This window comes from Coenobita brevimanus, chromosome 90, assembly GCF_032717465.1.
Source record: "Coenobita brevimanus isolate Jiangsu-jjx chromosome 90, ASM3271746v2, whole genome shotgun sequence".
NCBI lineage: Eukaryota > Metazoa > Arthropoda > Malacostraca > Decapoda > Coenobitidae > Coenobita > Coenobita brevimanus.
The window spans coordinates 25,475,071-25,489,107 of record NC_137043.1 but is presented as its reverse complement, the minus strand read 5'-3'; the positions used below and the strand labels follow the sequence as shown (position 1 = coordinate 25,489,107).

At 40.3% G+C, this 14,037-nt stretch overlaps 1 non-coding gene across 1 annotated transcript; it reads right to left on the bottom strand.

The window, feature by feature from the left end:
- Positions 1-12,771: 12,771 nt before the first annotated feature.
- LOC145411751 (5S ribosomal RNA) lies at positions 12,772-12,890 on the bottom strand. Its single transcript, XR_013899453.1, has one exon. It is a non-coding gene; the product is annotated as a 5S ribosomal RNA (ribosomal RNA).
- Between the last annotated feature and the right edge of the window lie 1,147 nt (positions 12,891-14,037).

Genomic DNA, 14,037 nt, shown 5'->3' with positions numbered 1-14,037 from the left:
AGAACAAGGAGGGAAGCCCAAAAACAGTTTGAGGAGGATATAATAAATAAAAGTAGTGATCAACCAAAGCTGTTTTACAGCTATATCAGAAGCAAAACCAAAGTAAAAGATATAATACAATCCATCACGGACGAGGGAATCACTTATACACAAGAAAAAGATATTTGTGAAGCACTAAATAAGAATTTCCAATTAGTTTTTACAGAAGAAAAAAATTTTGAGAGGGAATATGTGGAACACGCATGTCCACACATACTACCAGATATACAAATAGCAGAAAAAGTAATACAGGAGGAGTTACGTAGATTAGACAGAGGAAAAGCAAGTGGTCCTGATGAAATTTCATGTTGGGTGTTACGAGAATGTGCAAAGGAGTTAAGTAAACCATTATTTTTAATTTTCAAGAAATCCTTGAGTCAAGGGAAACTACCTGATATTTGGAAAAAAGCAAATATAGTCCCCTTATTCAAGAAAGGAAATAGACAAAATCCTCTCAACTACCGACCAGTATCACTGACCAGTGTTGTAAGCAAGGTATTAGAAAAACTTATAAGAAAAGCTTGGGTAAATCATCTAGAAGAACACAGTATGATAACAGAAAGACAGTTTGGTTTCAGAAAAGGAAAATCATGTGTTACTAACCTGTTGAGCTACTATGACAGAGTAACAAACACAATACAGGAAAGGGAAGGATGGGTGGACAGTATCTATTTAGATTTCAAGAAAGCTTTTGACACAGTACCACACCAAAGACTTTTATGGAAGCTGTACCATCAAGGAGGAATTCGAGGCAAACTGTTTTGTTGGATGCAAGACTTTCTCATAAAAAGAGAAATGAGAACAGTACTAAGAGGAAACTACTCATCATGGAAAGAAGTGACTAGTGGAGTACCACAGGGTTCAGTGCTGGTCCCAATCATGTTTTTAGTGTATATAAATGATATAAACAGTAACACTGGAAATGAGAGCTATCTGAATATGTTTGCAGATGATGCAAAAATACAAAGGAGAATTACTAGCACAGACTCTTGTAGGGAGCTACAAGAAGAATTAAATAAACTTCATGAATGGAGTAGTACATGGCAAATGGAATTCAATGTGGACAAGTGTCATGTAATCAAGTTTGGTAAAAGTGGAAAAAGACCTGATTGGGATTATAAGTTAGGAAATAAAACCCTATACACATCAGAAAGAGAGAAAGACCTAGGTGTGATTATCAATAACAGACTATCTCCGGCTGACCACATCAGCGAGAAGGTACGGAACATGTATACACTGCTTGCAAATATGAGAATAGCATTCTCATACATAAATGAAGACATGCTAAGAAGGATAATAACATCATTCATTAGACCAACCCTGGAATATGCATCAATAGTCTGGAGTCCTCATCTCAAAAAGCATATAGATAAGATTGAAAAAGTTCAAAGGGCCGCTACAAGATGGATACCAAGCTTAAGGGACCTAAGCTACGAAGAAAGACTAAATAAACTGAATCTACCAACACTACAGGAGAGAAGGAAAAGAGGTGACATGATAATGCTATATAAGTGCATATCAGGAAAGGAGAAAATAGACATAAATGATTACTTAACATATGGAGAAGCATCAGCAAGAGGACACTGCAAAAAACTGCATAAGAGAGGTGATAAAGACGTAAGGAAATTCAGTTTCCCAAACAGAGCAATTGATCAATGGAATGCACTACCGAATGAAAGTGTGTGCCAAAACAATTCACAAATTTAAGGATATGTACGATAAATATGGTCTAAGACACGGGACAATACGAGCTTGACTCATTCCTGTAAAGATACAATTAGGTAAGAACACACACACACACACACACACACACACACCTGGAGAAAAAGGTGGGAGGAAAACGGTGTGATGGTAAAAGCAAATAGGAAAATGATGAAAAAAAGAAAGAGAATGAAGCAAGATAAAAGAAGAAGGTGGGAGTGAGTACAAAGGAATGCAAACTGCAACAGACCTGTTGGTCCTTTCGTGGTTGTCTGGTATTGGGACGGTTATAACTAACAAAGCTATTCTATCTGCTACAGACATGGACAGAAAAGCAATTTTATATAGTACTAGATTACTACTTCACAGTTTACTACATTGTAGGGCAGTTTGTTCCACATTTTTTTTTTTTTTTTTTTTTTTTAATGTGTCCGACTCAGGGCATAGGCTCCACAGCCTGCTCTCAAGGCCCAGTAGTCCTCCTACATACCATACTCCTCTCTACATGTCACCACTTCGGCACTAACACCCACCGTCCATACTGAATACATGCTAGGGCTGTCTCATACAGAACTGGTGTATTGGTATTAGTGGGGGTACTTTTATGACATGTCGGCTGGTCATCTGGTAGATCAGGAAAGTGTGCTTTCATGAAATTCAAATCCTTTACCATTTTATCATTGAAGAAATGCTTAACTTCGTGTGATTGATATCGTTTGTTGATAATTTTATGCCCACAACCTCAAGTATAATTTAAGCAATCAACTGTGAAGTTTTATCTTTAGCCATATATCGTGTCCTTTAAAGATTCTGAATTGTATTTTAAATATCCTCATAACCTGCATTTAGTTATGGTAAATAGATTCAGGGCTTCTCTTCATACAGAGTATTTCTCAATCTAGGTATCTTCTTCATCACCCTCTCTCAAGTTTCTCCATATCTTTTTTTTTATAATACAGAGACCAGAATTGAAGGCAATACTCCAAATGCGGGCATTCTAAGGAATTATACAAAATGTGGAAGATACAGGGGTATCTCCTAAATTGCACAATCCTAAACAGCAGATTCATAATACACGGCAACAGTCTGCAATATCAGTAACTCACAGAAATTACATGAAATTTGCGATTGCAACCTCAAAAGTGACACTTTCCTGATGCCTCGTGTAATACGCACCACCATTACCTCATGCCTGGGTGTCTAGCTGGGCATAAACCAATTGTAGTCAAGCATGGCAATTATAAACCAATTATATTCAAGCATAGCACTTACTATAAGCCAATCAAAGTGCCTCCCTCCCACGCCAAGTCCACAACTTCTTCGAGGAAGGGGAAGAAGCCAACATTAACTTACACCCAGTACAGGTAGTTGGATGTAATAAGGAGGATTGACAGTGGTGAGAAGAAAGCCAAAGTACAGGTAGTTGGATGTAATAAGGAGGATTGACAGTGGTGAGAAGAATGCCAAAGCTGCCCACCATTACGGACTCAATGAGGACGATCTCTACAACTGGCCACGTTGTTTACCAACCACCACTCCGACTGGATGCGTCAGCGTATCACACGTTCAAAATCCTAATTTATAGCTTCCAGATGCAAGCTTATAAAAATGCCCAGTAGTTGTGGTAATTCAAGAATAACAACATGTACAGTACCTGTGAAAGACTCATTTCAATAGAAAATATGGCAAGACCAAGCCCATTTGGTAAAGAATTAAGATTGGATAATTCTTTACCAAACAGGAGCCACAATTCCACCTATATACCAACCTACTCATGACTACCAGTAATTTTGGTACACGTCCAACACAGATTTTTAACCTGTGGATTGCGAGCCACAGCTCAGGCTGGGTAGCATCACGTTGCAAGCCACAGCTCAGGCTGTGCTGGCCGTGCATCACTGCTAACTACTCCACCCCTATGCAAACTTACGCATGGCACTATACAAAGATGGAGAGAGAGATTTTTTCTTTTCACCAGATGATGCCCTGGATGTTTATCTTCAAGTTTATAATTAACAAAAACAATTTTTTTTATGCACTATAAAATTCCTTTAATATCCAATGTAACAGAGCCTAAGGCACGTCTAGGAAGTGGGTTTGTCCGGATACTGGGACCCTGCCTCCTAGACTGGTACTTATGGACCCTAACCCAGCCTAACTCAGAAAACCACCTACATAACTCCCTACTGGACATGCATAGCACCTACTTAAGGCCCTAATCACACAAGTAAGGGACAGAAAGCATGAAATAAATGAAAGGGAACCAGAGAATGAGGAATTAGAAGTGAGTATGGAAAATATTTAGCAGTGTACAAGGTACTTACAACAAGTCCGTGGCCATTCCATTATGAAGGTTAACCTGCCTCCTCTAAGGCTCTGGCAGTGGTGAAAATGCTCTTGAAGCACGTACAGTAATCCAGTGTTGTGCTGCACTTATCCCTTGCACTGCGAGTTATAACTGTTTCACACTGCACCTTCTGTTCTTAATTGCACCACGCCAGTTTCAACCACCAGTTTGCACTCTGTACTTAATCTCTGCACTCTGAATTCTAATTTCTTAACACTGCACAACACTGTAAATTCCCACGTGGTCTAGTGGTGAGGTATTGTGGTTTATTCACTTTTTATTCACAAAAACGAGCACATGCGGCATCCACTGCAATGAGCGTCTAGGTTGGAAGGTAGTTAGGCAGTAACTGTGGAGGGAGAAGCAAGGGGCGTGCATAAACACAGCTGTTCGGCGCTGCGTGCCAAGTTCAGAGTATGGTTGAAAAAATGTCAGATTTTTTCTTTTTTTGCTTTTTTACGTTTTTTGGCCATTTTGGGGTTCCGAAGGACTGGGCCCAAAATGTCCAGGTAGTGGGGTGTCTGGCTATTGGGCGTCTGGATATTACAGGGATTACTTATTTTCATTTCTCCCCTACGTAAACTTACACATGGCCCTATGCAAAGACGGAGAGAGAGTTGGTTTTTTTTTCACCAGATGATGCCTTGGATGTTTTTCTTCATGCTTATAATAAACAAAAACTAAAAAGACAAAAAAAATTTTCTTCACTTTTAGTGCACCATGGGGTGGGATAAAAAAGGGTAATCGCGCAATCCACGGGTTAACTGCTGAATTGTGACTACAAGATGTGAGTGGAAAAAAACAAAATACAGCATACCTATATTTTGGGGTATTCAATTAAGTAGGTAGGTCGTCAATGGCAGTGGGACAATGTCTCCAACTGGCTGTGTTGTCTACCAACCACCACTACGATTGGATGCATCAGTATGCATCAGTGTATCACGCATTCTAATTCTCATTTATAGCTTTCAGAGGTTGCTTATAAAAATGTCCAGCAGCTGTAATAATCCAGGAATAATCAGATACCTATGAATGACTCATTTCAACAGAAAATATGGAAAGGCGGCATCTGATTGGTAAAGAATTAAGCTCAACAAATCAACAACTCTCATATGACATGGAGGCAGGTGAGGGCAATGACGACACCGCTTCCATTGTCTCCACACTGGACTTTGAGGGTTTCCTTGGGGAAGCTGATGAGGAGGAAGCAACACAGAGGTGGCAACATGAGGCAGAAGTACACTTGCCTTGTGCTAAGAGGCTTCCAAACCCTTCCTCCTTCCCCAGTCCATTCAAGCAATGACATCAGTCAGAGCCAGGTAAGGAACTTACAATATTGTTCATTCACATTAAATATGCTTTACTAATTTCTTTTACAGGTTGTTAGTGTTCGCTGGTGACCAGTTTGATGTTGATTGGGAGTGGGGGCAACTTTTCCAAGTTGACAGACCCATAAGTAATTTTCTCCATAACATTATTTCTAACTTGCAGAAGTCTCAAATCGCGGCATGTGCCCAGTCTCATATAGCCTCAATTTAAGAGATTCTACTGTATTTTCAGATTTATATTCAAATGGCCTACCCATGAATCCAGTCATTTTATTGGACACTGCTTGGTTTCAAATCATTAGTTATTGTAATTCCTAAGCTTTTTCATAGTCTCCACGATCAAGTTGAACATTATTCATGTTATAGCTGGCCCTTACATTTTTACTGCCAATGCTTAGCTCTTTACATTTAATACTACTGAAGTCCAACTGCCATGTTTGTGCCCAAATGAACAGCTGACCAAGATCTCTTTTAAATGCCTGCCTCCACAAAGCTGTCTGCTCTGTTACCTACTTTAGTATCATTGGCAAATTTAGAAATCCTCAAAAACAATCCCTCATCAATTTAACCCCCACCGCACTCTTCGCCTCATATGAGGCGATATGCAGACCACCCCTGGCCACGCTGATCGCCTCACATAAGGAAGCGTCAGTGGTTTCCATAGGAATGTTAAGTCTCCCTCTACTCCACCAGAGCTGTTGCCAAACCCTTCCATACCGCATATTTAGTAATTCAGATGTGCAGGCCACCCCGGCCACGCTGATTGCCTCATATGAGGTAATGGGTCACCTCACCATAATTTCAAGCACGAGGAAGCGTCAGTAGTTTCCATGGGAACGTTGAGTCTCCCTCTATCCCACCAGAGCTGTTGCCAAACCCTGCCATACCGCAGATGCCAAATACCACATGCTGTATATAGTAATTCAGTTCTCGTTTATAGCCCAGCAATGGCAGATTCACACTCAACTATCTCCCATGGTGCTGGTGACTTATCACTGTCCTCATCCCCATCCAAGAGGCGTAAATTACAAAAGGAAGAGGGTGATGAAGAGTTTGAGCTCAGAAACACTTGATTTGATGACAAAAAAATCAAGTTAAGGTAGGACAGTGGATGCTGGAGTGGCCCTAGTGAGAGAGGGTAGTGTTTGGAAACTTCCCATTACTGTTGTTTGCAGATGATACTGTGTTGTTAAGTGAAGACGAAGAGGAGTTGCAGGGCTTGGTGGCTGAGTTTGGGAGAGTGTGTAAGAAACAGAATCTAAAGGTGAATGTAGGGAAGAGTAAAGTGATGGTCTTTGAGAGAAGTGAAGACAGTGAATGTACAGTGAGGTTGGATGGTGAGAAATGGAAAATGTGAGTACGTTTAAGTACTTTGGGACTGTGATGAGTAAGGATGGAAGTTAGGAAGGTGACGTGCTTGAAAGGGTACAACAAGGAAGAATGGTTGCTGGTTCCTTGAAAGCAGTGATGAGAAACAGGGAGGTGAGCATGGAAATGAAAAAGTTATTACATGACAGTATTGTGATACCAACTCTAACATATGGAAGTGAAGCTTGGACATTGTTGGAAGGACACAAGTCAAGAGTGAGAGCAGTGGAAATGAGTTATTTAAGAGGAGTCTGTGGAGTCACATTGAGAGACAGGCTGACAAATGAGGATATAAAGGAGTGTTGTGGTGTGGATGTGGATGTGATAGGAAGCGTTAGGAGGAACACACTGAGGTGGTTTGGTCATGTGGAGAGGATGGAGTGTGAGGTGGAGGGGGGGGGGGAAAGGGAGGAGGAGGCCGAGGATGAGATAGAGGGATGGAGTGGAGAGGTATATGAGAGAGGGGGGGTGTGAGTAGGGAGCAGGGCAGTGAAATGGCGGGGGACAGGGCGACGTGGAGGCGATTTGTTTGTGGCCACCCCATATGGGAGTGAGACATCTAGCAATAGACAGATAGACAGATAATATTAACTCCTCAACACCGATGCCGCACAATTGTGCTTTTGTGTAATCTGACATGCCAGCCTATCCCGCATGATCGATAGACACAAAAAAAACTGGGGGAGGGTAACTCCACCCCTTTTGTAATGTATATAGGATCAGACCAATGAAAGCTAGAGTTTCTGGGGTGGTATGGCATGATTGGCCCCCCTAAGGTGAGGGAGAAGGAACCCCTCCCACCACTGTCACTTTACCTCCCTCAGCCCCATTGCATCATCTCCACATTGTCCCCTCCCAACCCACCATACCTCAACATACCCCCTACAGCAGTATGTGTGCAGAGCAACACTTCTCCCCTCTCCCTCCTCCCCTTCCCTCCTCCCCTATCCCTCCATCCTCCTCCTCCCTCCAACCAGACACACTCCATCTCCACATCTCGCTTGGCTTGTTTTGTTGCTATGGGCGTATGCCACACTTACATTTCATGCCTAGGGAACACTTCACATTGACATTAGTTATGTATATATAATTATTTACCGTAAATAATGTATTTTCTGTACATTTTCTACTTTCGCCCATGGGGGATTGGTGACTTTTTTGCATCTTTGACGGGCGACTGCAAAAACTATTCAGTCAATCTGGTTGAAACATACATTTTCAGGTGTGTAGATTCAGTCTCTTGAAATGTGGAAGAAAAATTTTTACCTTGGTGACAGTCAAAAAATCGACCCTGTTTTGCAGCTGGAGGGACAGACCTGCTGAGTGAAGTGTCCTTTAGGGGTTAAAATAAAAAGTCCGAAAAATGACTGAGGGAAGGTAATGTGGTTCATGAGAATTAGCGCAGCAGGGGATGACTGTGTCGAGGGAAAAAAAAAAAAAAAAAAGACCAAACACTGAACACTATGGTGCTCCATTTGAAACGTCTATCCAGTCTGACTCTTCCATTTATTACAACTCTTCACTTTCATCCTGTAAAACAATCTTCAATCCTCCTAAGCACATTGCCAATGAAAACAAACTCCTACGCCTTCCTGAAAGCAGTGATTTGACCCTGCTATTTTCACTGAACTGTCTTCACTGATGAAGCCATTCCCTGTTTCTGAAGGACTCTTTTGTATGGAATGCTGTCAGAAGCCTTTTGAAAATCAAGATGGGCAATGTCAACAGATTTAGTCTTGTCGTACAAGTTCAATGTATCGATGAAAAAGTTCAAGATTCATGAGGCAAGAGCAATTATTCCACAGACCATGTTGCAAATCTCTGTTGAGATTTTTGCTTCTGTTTCACAAACTTGTCTCTGAACGTAGTTTCAAGTTACTTGCAAACCACTGATGTTAAACTATATAACCGGCCAGTATTTTTCTGGTTGTGCTTTATTGCCCTTTTTGAATATCAGGGTCATGTTCGTAAGCTTTTGCTCATGTGGCATCTTACTGTTTGAAGTCAAAAAGTTCAGATAAAAGCTTTGATATTTTGTCCTCTAGTTACAATAATATGCATGCAGATATTATGTCCAATCCCGGTGTTTTATTCTCCTTTAGTTTACAGATTGCAAGTCATACTCACTTTCACTCAAATGTAATATCACTGATTATGTTACCTTCTTCGATTGGAACTAGGGAAACTGCAAGAATCCTATGTCTACTTTCTATGGTAAATAATGACGCAAAGAAAGTATTAAGAATTCTTGACATCTTACATCTTAGTTTCATCAGTATGCTCTCCATTACCTGTGATTAAGGGTCCGAAACTTGGTGTTAAACTGAAATTCTTTGGGATTTGACTCACTGATAATGGCAATATGTACCTCAAGGTTTTTCTTTCTTCATTTAAGTAATTTTTTGTTTTTCCATCAAAGCGCATCATATTCATTTTCATTCTTTTGATTCCTTGTGGTATTACAATTTCTGTACTTAAGATTTGTTGCTACCAGACAATGTTCAATGTCAGAGTTCCACCATTCGGGATTAGAATTTTTGGCAGGCCTACTGTTGTGCATTGGAATACATAACTGACTGCACTGTAGAGAGTCTGTTAAAAATTGTCATGCATCATTAACCCCTTAACCGCGGAAAGTCACTTTCGTGACGCTTGGCAGCAAGCGATCATACCGCGGGGCATCACTTTTGTGATTCTGTGTTATTTTGAATTTGCCTAGGCTTTCAAGTGGTGGCTTGTATCATGTATCAGTACTGCCAATGTCCAACACTAGTCAGCACTCCTAATCTCATCTGCACTCCCATCCATTGTTGACAATTTAGCCATTTCTCCCCGTTCTTGACTCCCCTCCCTACCTCCCCTCCATTACCCTCTCCTCTCGCCTGCCCGGCTGCGCTGCGCTAAGTAAATCTTTCCCGGAATTTTCCACTGATTTCATCCATTGAAATAGGCCCTATGCCCCATTCTTATACAAAATAATATATACAAAAAAGAAACAAGGCAAGTGATAGCGCCATACTGACAACACCTCACGTGCACTCGTTCGCTAATTTTCCCTGTTTATTTCTCCTTGAAGTATGCTGTATAATCTACTCTCATGATAAAAATATATATAAAAAAGGAAGGGAGAAGCCTAAGTGATATTTACACTAACCTGGAACTACCTAATTTATTATGTATTGTCTAGATTTCCTGCCAATCATTTCATAGCATATATATTAGCAGCTGTCACCACGCTCACATTGGCAGCCTTTCACTGCCCCTAGGCCACCACAGCATTCAGTTTACTGTCGTCTTTCAAGATGAAACCACGTCGGATTCGCGTCTGTCCAATTCCGCCGCTTTTTAGACCCATGCAATGGGCCCTGTGACCTCTACCCCTACTAAACCTCATGTGGAAAGGGGTAAAGGGCTAAGTGACTGCTATGGAACGTGAACTGGCTAATTTATCAATGAAAATGATGGACAGTGACTACGATCTTTCTGGTGACTAAAACAGTGCAAGTGGAAATGTAAATAATGTGTAAACAGCAAGTGAAAGCAATGAATGTAAATATAAGTGAACAGTGGAAAATAGTTTTATAAGTTACTGCAAGTGACAGTGCATAACACAGTGTAAATAAAATAGAAATGTAAATAATGTAAATAAAATAGAGAATGTAAATAGAAATGTTAATCAGTAATAATAAAAGAATACGAGTATATATACTTGGAGTAATGAAAGTGAAAGTTTCACTCTAGCATGTATGAATACTATGAGTTATGAAAGTGAAAGTGAAAGTGACAGATTCGCTCTCAACACTAGTATACAGGACGAGAAAGTGAATACTATTTTACTGAAGGAGAAATTGAATGCCTACAGTGACAATAAACTACTATTACTGAAGGAAACTTATGGATAAAGACTGCAGATATATATAAGTGTTATATAATAATCGAAATATAAAGTGTAAGTGTTCTTATGAATAATAAATGACAATACCAGAAGCAAACGAGCACAAGTGGGAAGCTAGTATGCGCTCGTAATTTTCATTGCTTTCACAGTGTTTTTTTTTTTTTTTTGGAGTATGGATTCCAAACTATTTGAAAATCATAGAATAGTGTTTCTAGTGATAATATCAGGCTGTGGAAATCATATTACGAGGTGTCGGGAAGTGTAAAGTGGAGTCTTCGTTACCCAAATTCAGAAGTTTCCACAAGTCCTACGGAACACGACGATGGCTTAACAAACATCCCAGGAGAAAGATAAAGGTATGTGCCATATGCATATGTAATTATAATATTCTAGGACTAATAACTGATTTTTGGCAAATACTTTTACAAAGTCTGTCGGAGCACGAATATCCCCGCGGGACACGCAAGGAGCGCCAAAACAACCTCGCACTTTAGGGGTTAATATCTAACATTTCAATGAAGGGATGCCAATCTATGGCACCTACAATTGCCTTTGTGAAAATTAGTCCCCTTCTAGCTGGGCACTTGCTCATAACTGGCTTTAACATTGTCTACACTAAATTTAAGGTTAAATGAAATTATACTATGATTGCCTGTACTAAATATTTGGTTATCCTACAATTGTGTTACTCATTAAATTTTCTGATGTGGATAAGACAAGATCTAAGATATTTGTGCCACATGGTGGATAATTTACAAACTGATTCAATGAACTTTCTTGCATGTTAGTATATGCAGTAGGTCTAACACTGTGTGCGAGGACTGGGCTAATCCTCATCTTGGAACTGGTAAATTAAAATCCCCAAATATTACAGCACTTTGCATATTGGGGATTTTGGCAATTTCACTGTCAGCGTTAAATGACTGTCCAGGTGGATAAATCAACCCAAGTGTGATTTTATGACAATATTCATTTATAAGCTGAAGATAAATACAGGTACCGTCGATGTTTTCAATACATGGTTTGGTAATTATGACTGGATTGAATCCTGGTTTAATATACCGTACAACAACACATCACCCCCTGCTCTATCCTTCCTTTCATTACTGAAAATATGATAGCCTGGTAAATTAAACTCTGCTAGAAAATCTTCCTCAGTATTCAGACACAATTCTGTTATACCAATTAAATCATAATCTTTAGCAAAGACATGAGATTCTATCTTAAAATTTCTTATGCAAACTACAGTATGAGCATTTACAAGAGCTTGAATGTATTTTCCTTTTAGATGTGTGGAGCTTAGGTTACCTATCAAATCATATCTAAATTGGTTGGTGCATTCAACTACCATGGTGATGCTTTTCTCCAGAAAAAAACATACTGCGTCACTAAGCAAACAACCGAGATGGAAAGAACCAACAGCATTCAAATGTAGTCCATTGTTCAAATATAGTGTTCACTGCTCACAGAAGTGGTTCCATGTGTCAATGAACTCTAAGCCTTCCTAAAAGCAACGATTTGACCCAGCTATTTACCGTACACTGAATGATCTTCACTGATGACGACATTCCCTGCATCAACCCTTGGGAGCATCCGTGAAATTAAAATGTTGCTAGTTTTCTTCTCATAGTGCCATGTCATCTCTCTGTATTTCTCCATCAGTTCCTCTGATCAGGTTCGTATAACAACATCATTGGTACCTGCATGAATGATACCAAGGCTATCATTCACTGCGTTTTCAAAAACGGCATCCATGGCCTCTGTTACATCCCTACTCCTGCATCTGGAATACAAAAGCACTTTCATTTAGAGGGTGCCCTGCTGCATTTTCCACCAACTGACCACAGACGATGGAGTCCCCCACAACTCATGCCTCATGGAGCTCTTCCTTTTTTTCTTCAAGAATCTTATGTTTACTGTTAGAAGTAACTGCAATCATGCTCTCTTTTCTCGAAAATCTTGTCCCAACATACATTCATTCACTCATTCATTGCCAGACGCCATGTATCCCAGACAGGGTGGCCAAGGGCTTAGAGTTAATTGTTTTACAGGGAGAGGCACTAATCCTCCACCAACCCCACTTGACGTAGGGATGCCAACAGCATCTGGTGTTCCCAGGCGGTCATCCATCCAAGTACTAACCAGACCCAACGTTGCTTAACTTCGCTGATCGAACGGGAAGCGGTGTACTCAACGTGGTATGGCCATTGGCATACACTGGCTAGAATGTATTCTGTATGGCTGGGGCAGAACTGACTAAAGTGAGAGGAGGATGGTCAACAGCACTGCCACCCTTGACAGCACGAGTTTCTGGCAGAGCAGTAACACTCCCCTCCACAGTCTACACTGTGTCTGATGTTGTTCACAATAAGCTCCTCCAGCATCTCAACCTTTCAGGTAAGGCTGTTAATTTTGTTAGTAGCCTCAGTCAGCTTGTCTTACAGGTTTTAACATAGTTTGCATATCCTGCAAAAAAAGGATCAATCCACATAAAAGGATGCAGTAAAACTACTGCAGCAAGCTATGCAACCATTATTCCTACGCACGCACAGTACACTCTCAATTCTTTGTCGTCACAATATCCGGTCCAATAAAATACCCGACGCTGCTGGCTCGGCTTTATTAAAGAAATATCCAGCAAAATTATGTATTATCTGGCACCGAAACGGGATGTAACCAGCGGTTTTATGCACTTTCCGGCGTTGAGACACATCAACCGGCTCATAAGTGGTAGGCAACCAGCACTCTATTACTGTACAGGTAGTCCCCACTATTTGACAGGGATGCGTTCCATAAAAGGTGGTTGAATAAAAAATTGGTTGAATAACTAATCTATTTTTCCCATAAGACTGTCAAGAAATTGGGGGGTTAAGTTACTGACCATCTTCGTCATTCAAAAAATATTCAATAAAGATGAAAAAATGCCGGTAAATATGAACAAAGTGATACAGGGTTAGGAGCTGTTTTCTCACAGACCTACATTCTCATGGAAAATTGTTTTAGTACTAGCTATATCTCAGATGATTGATATTTGACTTTCAATTAAAAAAAAAAAAAATGGAGAACAGACGAGATATACCTACTTGGCAATATTACAGAAAGCCACTAGAATACTGCCGATCCCACTGACTGGACATGACATCACCACACCAAAACAAATTCGAATGTATACAATTTAAAACCATAAATTGCAGTGGAAGCCTAAAAGTGCTGAAACCTAGCTGGGGGGTTTCACCCCAAAGACCATCCAATTATTTTAACCTGCTAAGATGTGAATTACATAAAACTGGCACCAAAACAGTATAGTGCGTTAAGAGCATTTGTTAATCATTGGCACAATCGTTACCCAACCATACGAT